This window comes from Heterocephalus glaber, unplaced genomic scaffold, assembly GCF_053883595.1.
Source record: "Heterocephalus glaber isolate CG9 unplaced genomic scaffold, H.glaber_assembly_v1.0 deba00000621, whole genome shotgun sequence".
Taxonomy (NCBI): Eukaryota; Metazoa; Chordata; class Mammalia; order Rodentia; family Bathyergidae; genus Heterocephalus; species Heterocephalus glaber.
Genome location: NW_028258153.1, coordinates 19,469,987 through 19,483,395, shown reverse-complemented (window position 1 = coordinate 19,483,395; position 13,409 = coordinate 19,469,987). Strand labels below are relative to the sequence as shown.

Sequence of the window (13,409 nt, the reverse complement as noted above, 5' to 3'; positions counted from 1 at the left end):
TGAGGGTCAGTCAGCTCAATGAGGAATGACTCTTTGTTGATTACTGTGCAACTTTTATTACCCACTTTAGCTCAGGCATCCTGGTGTCCTGCTTCCTTTTAAAATAGCACCATTATGTTGATGGCTAACGCTTAGTGGGAAGCTTTCTGTGACTTCTCTGTATTTTTCTACCTTGGTCGAACACAGTGAGTACATTTCCATTTGTACAAATGCACTTGGGTTTTCCTCCTCAAGTGCAGTACCTTCCACTTGTTTCCATGAAATTTCATATTTCTTACTTGAAAACACTTTTCCAAATTGGTCAAAGTAGGTTTTAATTTTCCTACTATTGTCAAAGTGCTGGTTACCTCTCTTTGAACAGTTATAATATCACAATTTATTTATTTTTATTTTTTGGTTTTTTTGGTACCAGGGATCAAACTCGGGTCCTTGTGCTTGCAAGGCAGGCAGCGGAACCACTGAGCTAAATCCCTGGCCCAATACCACAATTTATAATGATGCTATTTTGTCATTAGAATCATTGCTTCAAATATAAAATTATATAGATTTTGTGATGAATCTCTATAGAGTACCAGTAAGGGTCCAACTCAAAATTAGCAGTGAACTATTGTAAACATAGTTCAAACACACACACACACACACACACACACACACTTTGAGTAAAATAACTACCTAGAGTTAGGTATGTACCTGAAGTAAGTGTTATCTGTAATTTATTGTTAAGTAAACATGGCTGAGCCAAGCTTTGTAAGAACACTTAGGATGTAAAAGTTTATGCTATGTGTTAGTCTTTGATACACAGATTCCAAATAATCTGCAATAAGAAGCCACAGTATAATTCTGAGAAGACAAGAGTCAAGAAATATAACCACAATAGAAGAGAGAAAGTAGACCAGGAATAACCATATGGGTATTTTACTTACAGTACTTTATACAAATAGCATGACAGTAGTAAGTTTAATAATATACTTTTGTCAAATCCAGAATAATCTGGGAAACAAATGGCAAGTTTTCCATTTCATTTGATGTCCTTGCAAACACACTAACATTTGAGTTATTTGATCCTATCTTCTTATATAAAATAATATTTTCTCCCTAGTTTGTTGCCTGGTGACTTAGAAAGTGTGAGCTTTTTAAGTGAAGAATACCTTCCAGATGTGTGTGATGGGAAACTGTAAGTCCAAGATTGTTAGTTAGGTCCTCCAGAAAGCAGTGGAACAAAGCAGGAGTCCAAGAGATTTACTGAGGGAGTAGCACCTGGAAGAGATGGAAAAGGGAGGAAACAGAATTGGGCGAGAAGAGTCTGCAGTCACAAGGCAATTCTACCAAGGCTTGGCCCCACTCAACAGGAGCTCCAGGGCCAAGATTGCCAGTTAGAGGAGACCCATGCTGGGCAGAAACAACCAGGCCCTGATACAGCCACTGTGCTCAGTCACTGACTGGGGCCACTTCAGATGAATGTGGCCATGAGTCCAAAGCTGAAGCAGATTCCAAAGGCACAGAGCTGGAGGCTGCCACCCACATCTCCATTCTCTGTAGCTGAACGGCAAGTGCTTCCTTGAAGGGAAGTACAGGCTGTGTATTTCTATCACCTGAGCATTAGATATTCTCCTCTTGCTGAATAGCAATTAGAAATGGTTTTGCTATTCTTGTCCTCTTATTTTGCAGGTCCCAGAGATATATGCATAATTCACTCTTCTATACCAATGTTGTACAGTCACAGAAGAGATGAAATCTTCAAAATATGAGATAGTTTCCAAAGCTGGTGGGAAAAAATAAGGCTAAAATATCCAAGACCAGAATGGGCAGGAAAGAGAAAAGAAGTGGGTTGAAAAGAGACCCACTGAACATTGACCCTAATTGGTCATGAGAAGGATCCCATAGGTAGATGACCAAAGGATCAGATATGGACAGGATGGGCTGGGGATTTATCTCAGTGGTTCCGGCACCTGCCTCCAAAGTGCAAAGGTCCGGAGTTTGATCCCCAGAACCAAAAAAAAAAAAAAGAAAAAGAAAAGATATGGACAAGAGAAAGAACAATGACATTTTCCTTTTTGAAAATGATTACCTCCATGCACTCTGAAAATAATGGAAAGAATAGATTGTGAATTTAAATTCTCCTGTATAGGGCCAGGGAGTTAGCTCAGTGGTTCTGGTGCCTGCCTCGAAAGTGCAAGGTCCGGAGTTCAATCACCGGTACCAAAAAAATAAAAATAAATAAATAAATAAATTCTCAGTATAGCCTTTGGTTTCCAGAGATATGCATGTTCTTTAATTCTTATAACAAGGGGTTTGTCTTTGAATATCATCATTTAACTAATGGAGTAAAACAGATAAGTTAAAAAGAAAAGATATAAAACACTGAAAAGCAAAAGGTAATAGTAATATTAAAAATTCTTACATGTTGTTACAAAGTGACTTGTTGAATCCTAGAAAATGGAAGCTAATTGAAAAGGGAAATTCAGGTAATAAAAAGAAAAATACATATGGAGGTAGAGCATAATCTTAGCATTGACATTGTCTATATACTGGCTCATTACCCACTGCATCAAAGATCATAATGTGTTTATTATGCCATTTACCAAATGATAGCTATTTCCTGAACAACTGGCCTCTGCTGCATGTCCTCATATTCTGTCCTTTGTTAATAAAGATGCCTGTACTTTGGGGCTGAAAGATAGAAAAAGATATCTGAAAAGGATCTGCAGGAAATAAGAGAGAAATTGGTAATCTCTTTAGCTAGGCTCTGTTTGTCTTGGGAATGTGAAATGTAGCATATGTGCTATAGCTAAATCTTCCAGGAGGGACCCAGAAAAAGAGCCAAGGGAATACCAGAAACAGCCTTCTCATCCATAATCTCCCTCAGTCTGTACCTAGCCTGCTTCTCCAAGTTCTGATGGCTTGAAATGGATGTGCCATGGTCAGATAGCAAACAGCATCGAATTTGTTGTTTCTTATTGCACCAATAATTCTTAAGCAGATACACAGTGAAGTGAAATCCACTTCCATCCATCACCCAACTATTACCACAACATAGAATTTTTTAGAATAAATTTAAAAGTTAAAGAAAATGTGTATTACTGATTCATTTTTATTTTAGAATGTCTTCTGTTAGCATTTTCCAGATAAGAAATGAAGATATAATTAACCTTTGAAATAAAAACTGAGGCTTAATTAATGAGCATATAGCACCCAGATACCTGATATTTTTCCAATCAGAAAATAAAATATTATGAAGGAAATGTTTTAAGTAAAAGGGATGAAAGTGTATACTTTTCTTTGTCACTTTCTTATCAAAAAGGGAAGAAAAGAAGGAAAAGTGATATTGTGCTCCAGGACATTGTATTTGATTATGCCACTGATGGAGTGCAGACCTGTTCGAGTTTTTTTCCTCCACATGTAAACACACAATAAACACACACCAAAATGAGCCTGAGCCAACACCAGGCAGCCATTGCCTTTGTCTGGCGCAAGGCTTCTGGTTTGTGGGCTTCAGCTGGCTTCCCTTCAGCTCTCTTCCAACCCCTGAATACTTCTTTGGTTACATCAGTAGTCTTTGTATGCCACTGTTAAATCTGAATTGGCTTATGCAGATTTGGATTTAAGTTAAAAGTGTATCACAGGCAAACATATGTTGAACATTATTCTGTGTGTTTAGACTTTGAAGAGCCTCCCAGGTATATATAGGATTGGTATGATGAGGAGATGAATTCAATTCCAGGTACTCAATCTTACTGCCAATCTTTTTCAATAAGAAACCATCTCCTGGCTTTCACATCTGTGTTTGATAATGTGGGAGAATGTCTTTGATTAGACTTTCAGAATAATCATTGCAAGGCAACTTTCTTCCCTGCTTTGCTGCATCTCATAAAGTTAGATTTTGCACATTAGTGATGCACTTGATTGCGCTGAAATAATACTGGTTTATGAGAGAGTATAATCTTGTTCAAAATATATAACTACCCCTCCCTCCCCAAAGAGCAGCTATTTTTGTGTCAGGTTCCCTTCACCATGCTTATGAGCACTTCCCAAAATAATATTTTATATTTTGTGTTTGTTTTTCTTGGCTTTTTATAATTTTTAATCATGTTTTTATGGTACCTTAATAGCCTACAGCAAAGTCACAAGTGGCCTTCTCTTTACTTTTTTATAACCCTAACAATGAAAGAAAATAGGGTCTCAGGATTATCCCCTAAAATACTTGTTTATATTTCCCATAATATTTTTAATATTTCTAAGAATCAAAATCTCTGGCCTTGTATTAAAGTGTGTGTGTGTGTGTGTGTGTGTGTGTGTGTATAATCCATTTTTGTTTGATTTCTGTAATAATTTGTTTCTAGCATTTAGAAGAGCATTTCTGGACTCTTTTATTATGTAACTACACACTTATGATTCCAAGATATGTTAAAAGGTAAATATTTAACACCTTGGTAACAATACTCTTACTAATGTTTACTAATTTTACATCAAATTAATGTTAAGAATAAGTTTTTTAAAATTTATATTCTTGATTTAATCATACTGGTTTTCTATTCCAACTAAGTGAAATCCTACTATTTCAAGAGATGGTTATTTTCTGGAATAAAATAGAGTTAAAGTGAAAACAGTGGAAAGTGCTGTTTAGAAAATGATTGTTAGATGGTTCTTTTCTCTCTTCGGTTGCTTTTCACCCTTTGGCCCATTTATGATGTGAAATTAATATATCTCTGAAACCAGTGGTTTTGATAAGACCATTCCTTTTCAGAGTTGTAGCAATGATTAATCCCTTCATCCAATATGGTCGAGGTCCTTTTTCCTTGTCTGTCAATCTTGATAGATGAAGCTCAGGTCATCTCCTTTGGGCAAGGAGAGGGAAGATCTCAGAAAACTGAAAAGACGCCCTCAGGCTAAGTGCTATGTATTGTACCAGCCAGGCCTGGTGCTGAATGAATGGTAGCATATGCAATCTGAGCTGAAGAGTGGGGGGCAGCTGTGGCAGAGATTTAGGAGCTTTCAAGGAATGCACCAGCTGACCAAATACGAAGGCTCCATGGGCAGGGATTCTGAGAGCACTGCTGGCAGCAGCTGGGCCCAGGAGCTCTAACATAGGAGCAACTGCCTTGGAAACTACAATCAATTATTCCATTTCCAGTGATTGTTTTCTGCTTCTTTATATAGTTTTAATTCTAGAATTGCTAAATGTAGCTCTATGAATTGCTAGCCTATCACAAGATTATTAAAGTAAATGCAATGTAGGGCAGAAACAAAAGAAAACATTGGTTTCCAGTGGTCAAAAACTTTCTTCAAAGAGGACTGTGATGATGGCTTCTGCTGATCTATTTGTTTATATAGCATCACGCTGTCTTTCTGACAAACTGCCTGCCTCCCAGGTGTATATGTATTGCCGAGGAAACATCACCAAAGCCAAGTGCTTAAAAGAAAACCATTCTTTATGGAGCAGTAAGCTCTTTCACAAGACTGAAATAGATGTGAAGAATTTTGAGATGAATAATTTCAGCTGCTAAATTCTACCCAGTTTGCTCTCATTACACAGATATCCATAAGAGACTTGGGTTTTGTGTGTATAAAAGACAGTGTTTGTAATTGAGCTTAGTGCTTTCTGTAGGGTTGGCATATTATAGGTTTCCCTCATAACAATAACAGACTCTTACATCAAGTGAACATGGGGGAGTGAACATTTAAACCATGTGTGAAGGAGGAAACAAAGGAACATAGCAGAGCTTTTCTTTGTGCTGTACAGTTACAGACTATCTTTGCTGGCTGGATATTTATTTCAGATTTTTGTGGTTTCTCATGTCCCAGATTATAGACATGCTTGTAAATGGGTTTCATATGGTAACTAGTGACCCTAAAAGACTCAATTTTTAAGGTAATTAACTTCATAGTTCTAAGTGAGATCTCTGCCAGTCCCAGAATGATGTAATTTTTGTTCCATTATCTAGGATTTTATTAGGTTGATTAATACCTATAAGGAAAACAGAGTATTTGCTTTGATTTACTGGAGTTATCACCTTCACTTAAATACTTCATAAGAAATGCAAGGACACACTGTAACCATTTTGGAACCAACACACAGGAAGACTTTGGTCTCAAAGCTCATTTGATGTGAGTCATAGAAAATACACAATTGCACCTGACTTCCACAGCCTTGGTTTTTACTCACTCCTCATTCTTTACACCTAAAGTATGCTCATAACTCTGCAGCCATGAGCCATCTCTGTCTCTTTTCAGTCTCTGACTTGCCTGAGGCTGCTGATTCATTTGTTTTCACTGCTCTCATGAAAACCAGTGTCCACTTCATCATATAATTCAGAAGTGCCCTATTCTGGTAGTAAAGAGTAACCCCTCCCCTGCCAGTAGCTACATCATACAGAGGGAGGAAAAATCAATTTTTCATCTTTCTATTTTTCAAAAGTCTTCTAAAATGTATTGAGGCAAGAATCAGAGCAGAATCAGCTAGCGCTCAAAGCACTAGGTATTTGCTAAACAATCTAATAAGGATTTGTCTAGACTGCCATCTTTTGGGAATTTATCTATAGGTGTCTTTAACTCATTATGATGTCCAGCCTGTACCACCACTTGGGAGTAATATGTTCCACAAATTGACTACAAGAGATAGAAATTAAGAGGACCAAAGGAAAAAACACACAGGAAGATGATACAAATGTGCTCCTAAACACACATAGCATTTGTAACAGCTTGACCAGAAATCCTTCCTTGAACAATAACCATCCCAGTCCTGTCCTGAGCAGGTTACCCCTCTTTTCTGCTCTTCTTCTGTGGAATAGATTATCACAACATAGCATAGTACTGTGTCTATTTGGCATCACCCTATGTTGAGCTCCCGAAGACCAGCCCTGACCTTCATTTCACCAATGAAAGTACAATTTTTAGAATATTCTGGGTTTGCCATAAACACCTTAAAAAAATGGCCTCTATACTTCAGAGACTCTAGCCTATTACTCAGTACATAAAAGGAACTCAATAAAATGTTTTATCAAACAAGTTGGATAAAACACAATAATTTTAGAATTGTGAAGAATCTTGGTGATATGATTGAAGTCTTTTTATTTTTCAGGGATAAAAGATTGGAGCCTAGAGAGCTGGGGTCATTTGTCTACCTTCCTGCATCTGAAATTAAAACCAAATGTACTAACCCACAATTCAGTGTTCTTTTCCCTTCAAATTGAGAGCTGCCTATAACTTGCTGGCATTGCAGAAACAAACACATAATGCAAAGCACTAAAGTAATATATGTATGAAAAAGTTTAGAAGTTACAAAGCATTTTAATCAACATTATTTCATTTGCTTCTAGTGTAATCTCAGGGAGTTCAATAAGGAAGCATGATTCCTGTGGAATAGCTGAGGAAGCCGAGATTCAGAGAAGCTGAGTGGCTCCTCCAGAGTTGAGGACACAAATCCTCACTGATAGATGAAGTTGCATTCTCTTTTACAAGCTTATCTTCTGGTGCTGTGGCCGTGAACAGATGTCTCCAAGAAAGGTGCCTTGCAGAGATTACAAAGATTTTCCCATCCAAAAAATATTCAAACTGTACAAGCACCTGTCCAGAACTCTTAGAAATGAAACTTATGCTAGATTGAATTAGCTATGAATTTGCCATAGAGAGAGAGGTAAGCTGCAGGTTGTTTTCTATCTCATGGGACAGAGTGAAAATAAGTATGGTGAGAACTTTTAAACTGAAAAAAAATATAAAGAATAAGAACATGGATATAAAATAACAGATTGGTGTGATCAGGATCCCAAGGAAAGGAGCCACCTTTGATACGAAATAAAACAGACCTGTAACATCCTTGAGAAGATTGGTGTGTGAGAAGATTGACGTATCTCTCCCTTCCCACGGGCCACGATGTCTTCTCTTATACTTTAAGAGCCAGGTTAGCCTCATGGACCTGCACCTGTGCAGGCAGAAGCATCCAGAGAAGCCCTCTGCCCTTAGAGAAGTGCTCTGCAGTTGCAGTCTAGAAAGGCTATACTTTAGGACAGCAGGCCTTATATTTTCATTTTCACTGGGCCCCACAAATGATATAGACAATTCTGGTTAAAAGACTGAGTTTTGCCAGATTTTTTCTAATTATGGGGAACTTTTTCCTCCTTTGCAAGTGATTAATCCTTCAGGATAAAACAAAACCAAAAACTATCTTTGAACTTTGATGTTTCTGTAAAACAAATCTAGAGATGAATGCAAAGGTAATAACAAATGAAAAGTGAGTGTCTTAGTTATTCTTATCACTGAGACACAATACCCAACATTCATCATTTAAAGGAGGAAAGGTTTATTTTGGCTCACAGTATGTAGAGCTTTCAATCCATAGTTGGCTGGTTCCAAGGCCAGGTGGCATAGCAGAGGGTACAGCAGAGAAGAAACGTCTCATATTGTGGTGGCAGGAGGGAGGGAGATAGACCCTTCCAGGCCACACTCCCAGTGACCTCCTCTAACCAGGCTTCACCTTCCAACATTACATTTAGCTATAAACTAATCAGTGGACTAATCCACTGGTGAGTATCTCATCCCATGATCCAGTCACCTCCCAAAATCTTCACCTATAAGTACATGAGGCTTTGGGGTGACACTCAGATATACATAACAGTGAGCAAAAATGGCAAAGCCAAAAAGATGTTTTTAAATGTCTTTTCTCTATCAGCAAATAAATGTGTACCAAGAATTAGGAGTTTTGAGATGATCAATTAAAATTTCTATGTTGATTTGACTGTGTAAAGTAAGTAATTACTTTTTCACACTGAAAGAACAATTGTGATGGAACAATCCTGAGAGCTTGGTGGGAGAGAAAAGGTTGTTTTTCTTTGAAATGACTTGCATCTCTACCCTAGAATTTCTGAGAACTTGCTAGTAATATCAGGAGGCCCTTGGCAAGCATCAGATGCCCTTCTTACCTCGCACCTGAAAGTTCCTCTCTGCTGGCCTCTGGTAAAACCTCCTATTACTCCTCCACTCTACGTAAGGATAATTTGACCAAAAAAAAATTGAAGAAGAAAATTGAAAACCTGTTTGTATGTATTTGCATTTTATACTTTTTGCAGTACATACTAGGATAATAATAAACTATTTGTTGAGATTATTTTGAAAATTGATTTAGATGATCCTTCCTTGAGAATCTCTGCCGAGTATGCATATTAAGATCATCATCCCATTAACAAATAATGTAAGAAACTCTGGGAGAAAGAAGTTTATCTTCCTCTAGACTCAAGCTATAAATATTACATTTCTTATTTCAGTAATACTGACATGGCGGCTTTCTACCTCTGCTCCTCTGTGCTCTCTTTCTTGACTCCTGGAACACTACATTTGACCTACCATCTTTGTTCACCCATTCATTAGTAAAACAAAACAGGGGCCGGGGATTTAGCTCAGTGGTTCTGGCGCCTGCCTGGCAAGCACAAGGTCCCAAATTTGATCCCTAGTACCAAAAATAAAATAAAATTAAAAAATAAAAATAAAACAAAACAGACAAAAGTATTGAGTACCTGCTAGATGTTACAGAGTGGGTAGAGAAGGACATTTATAACTACTTCACCATCATTTGTCTTCCATGGTTACACAGGAGGTTCAAGTATGTGTTTTCATACTTTTGGTGATGCTGAGGCAGTTTGAGGACAGGAATGTCTTACACACTGTGGGTTGGGTGTCAGACACAGAATAGACACCATAAAAACTTCCTCAGTTGAATTCAGTTTGGAAGAAAAGTGAAACTATTGTCTGGATTATGGACATTAAGGACCCAAAAGATATGAGTTAAGAAGAGAAAGAGTTGACATGGGCACAGGCATGTGCTAAATAAGACGGATGAACTTGCTTAGGGGAATGAACCCTGAAGATTATCATACCAGAGCCTCTGATGCCAGAAAAAAAAAAAAGAAAAACAGTCTTTTGGGAGACAGTAGAAAATACAAGCACATAAAATGAAAGACTCTGAACTTTACAAGAAAAGTTTTAGTTTGGGAAATGAGTTTCATAGAAAAATAAATTATAAGTTGTAATGATGCAGACTGCCCCAAAGTCAAACACAGAAGGGGAACATAGTATCTCCAGTCATTGTTAGAGTGAAGATGAAGAGAAATACTCCACGCATTAATATTCCTTTTTTCCAAAGATGTTGGGAAGCTGTAAGTCACATTAAAGCAGAAGAAACAGAGATAAAATAAGAAGCTGTAGATATAATAATGTCATTGAAAAATCACAGAGTAATTGAATATTTAGTTTGGAAAGGTTCTAAGGAGCTATTTGTCAATGTTCCCACATCTGGCTGAACCACTGATCGCCTGGTGACATTTCAAAAGATGGAAATTCTTTCACCTACTGGTAAATCAGAGACAGAGAGGAAGTAAGTTTGGCTGAAGTTCGAAGCCCTTTCTAGTCTCTGGCAATTATCCCATTCTTGCTCTTTTTCTCCTGAGTGTCTATAAGTTAATTCATTATTTGTTCAGCAACTTGAAGTGCACTATTCTGTCAAAACCTCTGTCTTCCCTCCCTCAATCCTGTTTTAAAACTGGGGCTCTGGCCCAGGTCCTCTGCACCTCCCTCATGCTCCAGGATTGCTCAGAGTATCACAGCTGTACAGCCATAGCTGTGAGTTCACTCGGTGAACTCGGAGAAGATTCATTTGAGCCCGGAGACATGAAATCATTTAAAACAGTTAGATGCTGCTTTTTAGTTTTATCACCTCTCTGGGGTTTCTGTTGCTTCTTAATCTGTTGTTCGTGGCTTGGTTTGAGGATCATTCTCACTGATAGGGAAGATGGCAGCAAATGGAATGCTAAGTTTCTGTTCTCTCTCATTGTCATCTGTTAATACTATAATATCTGCCCCAAGGGGGGTATGAATCATTCCTTGTGTGTGCTCTAAACATACGTTAACAATTCCTTTTATTGTCCTCTGCATTTTTCTCAAACTTGAGCATATTCTCAGATTTAAACCCTCCTGACACAACTGTTCTTACTCAATCCTCTTTTATATTGGTTTTAGATTACGTACTTTCCCCCATCTTTTGTATCATTCCCATTTCATCAGCCACAAGTCATTCTTTATGTTCCTCTACCTCCATTGCTTTCTAGTACATCTTTGTGGTTTGCAGTTCTGTTGTCAACATGTTATTGCTGAATACCTTATGTTCCCCTTAAGCTATCTTTTTTTTCCCCTTAGATTCTGATCATGGAACCATATCATCCTTTCCTCTAAGCTTTTAGAAATGTGTGTCCACAAAACCTTGGAAAGTGTGGCCTGTGGCACAGCTTACTTTAAAATTGCAGACATTTCTGTGTCCTCTCTGGAACTTGTGGAATCAGAATATCTGGGGATAGATAGCACTTGGGAATATGATAAACAGTAAGTGTTGTGGTTTAGATCTAGAATGCCCCCAGCCAAGTGTTATGTGCTCAGAGGTAGGGCTTTGGAAAGTTTATTGGATCATGAGAGCACTGTACCTATCAGTGGAGTTCATAGTTGAATGTGCTATTAGGGGGTGGAGCCTGGTTGGAAGAGGTGGGTCAGAAGGGGCGTGACCTGTGAGGGTGTACTGTTTTTTCCTCCCCAGCTCCTCCCTTCTCTCTGCTTCCTGGCTGATAGGGGTTGAGCAGCTTTTCCTCTGCCAGGCCCCTCTGCCAACCTGTTTCTGCCTTGGAATCAACCAACCATGGACTAAAACTGTAAGCTGAAATAAACTGCTCCTCCTTTAAGTTGTAGGTATCTTGTACTTTGTCTCAGCTGCAGGAAAGTGACTGGTACAATAAAATTGTAAAGTTTCAAAATGCTTATATTCATCATGTCTTTCCCTGACTCATAGGAGCACTGAGTTGCACATACTTTCAATGTTTCTGTCTTTCTAATTTTCCCTTATTGATATAGAATAATAGCTCCCTCTCATCAATCCCTCCAATTTCTCAAAATTAAATGGCCTGTAAGTTAGTAATCTCCCTGCTCTTCTGATTTTAGGAGAGTACAACTTTTCAAAATAACTTGAATTTCTCTAAATACTACCATATCTTGTCCACATAATAACAACATGAAATACATAAGAAAAATGTTATACATATCCTCTGTCTGGCTAGATTGTCTATAACTTATTTCCATTGGAATCATATCATATCAGATTTGTTTTTTTTTTTTCTTTTTGGACTGAGTACAAGCATTTGGATAAACAATGATTCTCACCTCATTGTTCTGTCATCATTTTTTTACACACAACCCCAATTCCCAATTCATACATCTATTTCTTTCCTCCTCCACATTTGCTGCCATAAAGTGCATATATATATATATATATATTTATATTCAAAGTTCTTTTGTATAATATTTTTTAATTCATAGAAATAGTGTCATACTGTAAAGATCATTGTTTCCTTTCTCTGCATTGTTTCTATGTTAGTTCCACAAAGTTGTGGATTAAATTTCTTCCTTTAATTTTATTGTATAGTTTGTTACTGTATTTTACTAATATATCCTCTAGTGACAGGCACCTACTTAGCTTCCACCAACCCCCCCTTACCACAAAATGATATTAAGAAATGTGTTCATGTATGCCTTCTAATGGGCCTGAGGAATTTTCTCTAACTTCAAATCATGGGAACCATAAAATAAATACATCCTCTTTACTTTTTCTAATGCAGCCAGATTCATCCCCAAGTCACAGTATTGATACACTTTGACCGTCAATGCATGAATGTTCTCAACTCCCACCATCTTTACCAATACTTGACATTACCTACCTTTCTAATTTTTGTCATTCAAATTACATATCCAGTTGAATTTCATTGTGTTTTGTATGGACTTTCCCCATTGCCAGTGACTTTGGGCATATTTTTATATGCTTATCATATTTCTTAGGTTTTCTCATTCTGTAAATTTTTAATTTGTGTAATTTGTACACTTTCCTTGGATTTCTTATTTTTTCTTTTGTGATTTTCTTTTCCTTAGCAATTTGCAATCTTACAGAATTTGTCAGTGGTGTACCTCACAAAATAAGTACCCTAAATTTCATAGCAGTTACATCCGCCATACTATTTTCATTGGAGGTGGTTACAGTTTGGACATTTAGCATCTGAAGACATCTTTTTTCATTCCTAGATCACAACAATACTTCCCTATAATTTTTCTATTTGATAGGCTTTCTGTTCATATTTTGGCCTTTAACCATTTGCCTTCTATGACTTCTAGAATTATAAAGGAGTTAGAAATTCAACTTTCTGTTTTTCTTAATATAGTGAAGAAATGTTTTCAGTGCCAGCCACCAAACAGCATGTTTGTTCCCCCATGTGTACTAGTGCCCTGGGAGGGCATGTGGTGCTCTGGTCAGAAGCGGGAACTCTGGCGCCTGACTGAACAGGTCTGAATCCCAGCTCTGCCACACACTAGCTTTGCAACAACTGGTAACT

General features: G+C 37.6%; 1 protein-coding gene across 25 annotated transcripts in view; it reads left to right on the top strand.

Moving 5' to 3' along the window:
- The window catches only part of Pard3b (par-3 family cell polarity regulator beta), a 1,069,040-nt gene that overhangs the window by 778,659 nt on the left and 276,972 nt on the right, over positions 1–13,409 (top strand). The gene's annotated exons all lie outside the window — the stretch shown is intronic.